This window comes from Condylura cristata, unplaced genomic scaffold (assembly GCF_000260355.1).
Source record: "Condylura cristata isolate star-nosed mole 26May11 unplaced genomic scaffold, ConCri1.0 scaffold00032, whole genome shotgun sequence".
NCBI lineage: Eukaryota > Metazoa > Chordata > Mammalia > Eulipotyphla > Talpidae > Condylura > Condylura cristata.
This window is the reverse complement of record NW_004567133.1, coordinates 5,389,993-5,394,468: the sequence shown is the minus strand read 5'-3', so window position 1 is coordinate 5,394,468 and position 4,476 is coordinate 5,389,993.

Genomic DNA, 4,476 nt, shown 5'->3' with positions numbered 1-4,476 from the left:
CTGATTGGGTCAGGGGTTTGCACAGGCTCCAAAAGGACCATTAACCAAATTTGGGGTTTTCGTTGGGGGCGTGGTGGGGGGTAGAAGGAGAAAGACGGTTGTTTCCCCTGGTGGAGTTACTGGAAACAATTAGACACGAAGCAGTGATCTTGTCGCTGTAAAAGGAAGCACCTGAGAATGGAGCCAGTTCAGAAGAAAGCAGAGCCCAGGGCCAGGGCCGGCCCTAGACCACTGCTGGAGCACCACGAGCCGGCTGTGCCTTAACAGCTTTCTCTGAACTTCTCAGTAAGTTTTTTTTTGTTATTGTTATTAATGAAATACCATTATTTTACATCCTTGTTAACGTCTTACACTTTTCAGTAAGTAAACCAATACATTTCATTTCTTGTTTAAATGAATTTGAGCTGGATCTTTGATTACTTGTAATTGATTCCAGTAATCTTTGATTACTGGAAGATCTCTGCTGAGGAGGAAGAAGTTTGAAGGAAAAGAGCTTAGTTGATTACAATAGTAAGAGTACAACATACCAAAACCAAGGCAAAGTGAAAGAATCACAAGGAAACGTTAGCTAGTCCCAGACTAAGGAACTTCCCAGGTGAAAGGAAAGTCATAACAAGTAAACGCAAGATGCAGTCCCAAATTGGATCCTGAACTAGAAAATGGAAATTAGTGGAACAATTAACAAAATCTGAAAAAAAAAAAGTTTTATTCGTGGTAATGGTTTGATTTTCATAATTATACTTTTTATTTAAAATGTTAACATATAGGGATTGTTGATAAAAGGTACACAGAAATTTTTTGAACTATTTTTGCAAGTTCTGAAATTATTTTGAAGTAAAAAAAATGTGAAATGAGGTTTTGATCAATGTTAGAGGGGGTGGCTTGGGGAATGTCTATGATAATAAAATGACAAAGAGTCTCTAGGTATAGGGAAGTGGAAAAGTGAGAAAATAACAGGGTTCAATTCAGAGCGTGGTGGCTGGACCAAAGCAAATGGAGCCTGGGAAAGAATGTGGGAGTAAAAGGGACAAGTTTCACTGGACATGCAGGATTTCCTCTATGGGCGAGCCTCCAGTGGAAGCTGTCCAGCTAACACGGAAATTGTGGAACTGGCAACAGGGAGAATGGTGAGAGTTAAGAACAGAAATTTATGTCAAGGGGGAGATCGACACTACAGTAATATGACAGTGTAACTAAGGGAGATACTTTGGTGAAAGAAGGATGGTGGCAGGGGGAGGCCTGAAGAGCAGATCACTAAGACTTTAGAGAAGGAATCAGCTGAACAACGCACCAGAGGAGAGAGGTTTGTTCTCTAATACATGAAGGAGCGTCACAAAAAAACGATGAGAGGTTTTTTGGTCTTTAAAAATGGTCAGTAATTAAATTTTTTTAAAGATTTATTTTATTTATTTATGCATATAGAACTGGGGTACTGGCCAAAGGTACAGGGGCGGTGAGAGGATTCACCAAAGACAGTGGGGAGCAAAATAGGCACTGACTGAAATATACTGCTGAGGGGAGCAGTGGGCAGGTCAGGAGAGGTCTGCTGCACAGTGTGGGTCGCCTCCCTGGCTGGGCATCAAACTCATGCTGCAGTGGCTGGGGCCAGCTTCATAGTGCTGTGCTTCAAACCACTGCACCACCAGGAAGGGCCCCAGTAATTAAATCCTAATAAATTATGAAGTGTTCTGATCCCCATTCCTACCCATTTATTGCCTTACAGGTTTTTGCTGGCTGGCTGAGTTCACCACAACTGACCTGTTCACTTAATGTGCTCTTCAAATATATCACCCACTGTGTTCCCCTAGGCCAATTACCAGTCCCTCTTAGGACCTTAATGTCACAGATAATATCTGGCTTAAGATGCAGTCCCAGGAAATCCAAAAGACAGAATTAAGCCAAATAGAAGACAAAAGAAAAATTCTAACAATGCAGTGAGCTGGGAAGTAATGAAATACCTAACAGAGCCATGCCTAGAGCCAGCTCCAAACCATGGTTCAATAAGCTTTAGTATTTTTCCTGTTAAGTGTTCATAGTACCTGCTTCAGAGGACTGCTTCAGGACTGCTGGGAGGAAATGTACATATTCTGTGTCTGGCACAGAATAAAGGTTCCATGTTGGCTGAAAATGAATCTATGAAATAAGCTAGAAATCCCGTCCAATATCCCAGGAAGTACCAACCTCAGCCACTAGAGGGGAATCTTAGTCACATGCCTTGGACTGAGACTCAGACCAGGCTGAGGTGAGGCACTCTGGATGCACCAGCCTTTCCCAAGCCAGGAAGCACTCCCACTCAGGAAACCTGGCTCCCAGCTGAACTCTATGGCGTTTTCTCTGAGTCACTACATTCTCCCGCAGTTGCAAAATGATCTGGCAAAAGTCCCTCAAAGGCTTTTAGTGCTGTGGTGTAGCATCCAAACTCCATGCCAGAATCCGAGGCCTCCTCAGTCTGGTCCCAGCCAGCCTCTAGCCTGAACTCCCTGACCCTGTGTACTGCAGCCGCACTGGACAGGTCATGCTCCTTCCTTTGTGCCTTGGCTCCTGCTGTTCCTTCTCTTAATGTCTTTCTTCTACCCTGAATTTCTAAAACGCTATTTCTTTTTCAATGGCACACAGGCCACCTCCTGCATTGTTCCCTCCTCATTTATCCAGAGTGCGTTCAGACCCACCACTGATCTCACACACCATCTATTACACCCCTCTAGCTCATATTAATTTGACTTAGGTATGTGCACTTTTCTCTTCAATAGATCAGAAATCCCACAAGTAGAGAGGCCAGTGGGTAATTTGCCTAGGGTAACACAGCAAGGAAGTAGCAAAAACGGGGTTCTAATCTGGGCTCCAGAGAACTCTTCCTCTTACCAACTAATTCAAAACACATAGTGATTGCCAGCCATAGTGCCTAGCTCAGAGCTTGGAACACAGTGCCATTCAGTAACTTATCAAATAACTAAAAAAAAAACATTGATCTAATTAGCACCTCTTGAACCTTCCCTGAATTATGGGCTGTTGGGAATCAGCAACACAGTCTCATTAATCTGAATTAGAGTGCTTGGCTGTAGATCTAATTATGAGCAATTTCTGAATCATAATTACCATTCCATTTTGTCTCCTGATCTGTAATGCATAGAAGAACCTACTCCCAGCTTCTTGGAGAGAAGAAAACAAGGTGATTACTTACTGAAGCCTAGGAGGTGTGTTTTTGTGAAGGTCCCGGAGCACATCTCCACTGTGAAGTGCAGGGGATAGACTCCATAGTCTCAGAAGGCCCTTTTTTCAGTTTTAACAATCTATGATTTGGGGCTTTCCTATTGGTGCAAGGTGTTAAAAGTGCCAAACTATGAAGCTTTCTGCAGCCACTGCAGTATGAATTCGATCCCATGAGTTCAATCGAGGGCCAGGGAGGTGACCCACATGGTGCAGGAGACCTCTTGCCTGCTGCGCCCCTCAGCAGTATATTTCAGTCTCTCTGCCTGTTGATCCCATTCTGTCTCTGGGGAATCCTTTCACCCCCTGCCTCTGCACCTCACCCAGTTCTTGTAGGAATGCAAAAATAAATCTTTTTTTTAAAACTATGATTTTGAGAGTCTTATAGCAAGACTTGCTTCTATGTCAGAAGGTTCTCACTTCTGTCATTACAGTGACCATATCCATGTTAGACTCCCCATCTTTAAAACTTGATTCATTCACTCAAAAAGGTTTGTCTGTCTCAGAGTGGGGTGGAGAGGAATGAACAAGACAGAAATGGCCCCTGTCCACCCAGCTAAAAAAAATCAGATGATACCTATATCGTGGGCTTGTCCTAAGGAAGAAACTGAAGTGGTCCCATAACTTTATAGAGTAAACTGCAAAGTCAGATGATAGTCTTGAAAGGATTCCAGTTTGGCAAAATCCAACCATAATAAAAACATTATCCCTTGAGCTGTCTGAACCCAGTTTACTTTGCATTCAGCTTACTCGCCTTTCCCTAGCTTCCCAAGTACAGGTAGGCTGGCGTTGGGGTTACCGGTCGACATGGCATGGGCAATGCACAGCTGCTGGCAGTGGCCCTCACCCCCAAGATTCTGTCCAAAGTTGGGAGTCTGGCCCCCTTCTCCAGCTCCCAGACGAGCGACTGTACGTCACCAGTCATGCTCAAGCGTCAGTTCCCACGTCTGTAAAAGGCCACATCTCTGAGGAAGCCATCTCCCATGACCCCCGTGAAATACGGACGGGGTCACTTAAGAGCGCCAGACTGGCCAAACTCGAAGGCCGGTAAAGTTCCTTAAAGTTCCAGCTACAGCCCCGGGGCTGCTGTCCTGGTCCCATCTCCACAATCCGCCGGGGTGGCTCTGGGTTAGGTCACCCGCTGGTCTACTGGGTGCTCTGCGTTCGCGAAAGGCGGGGCCGCCACAGGCCAGCCTCCGCGGGCCCTCAGGTAGACCCGCGCAAAGCCCAGGACCGGCGGGAAAAACAGGCGCGCGCGCGGGGCGGGTC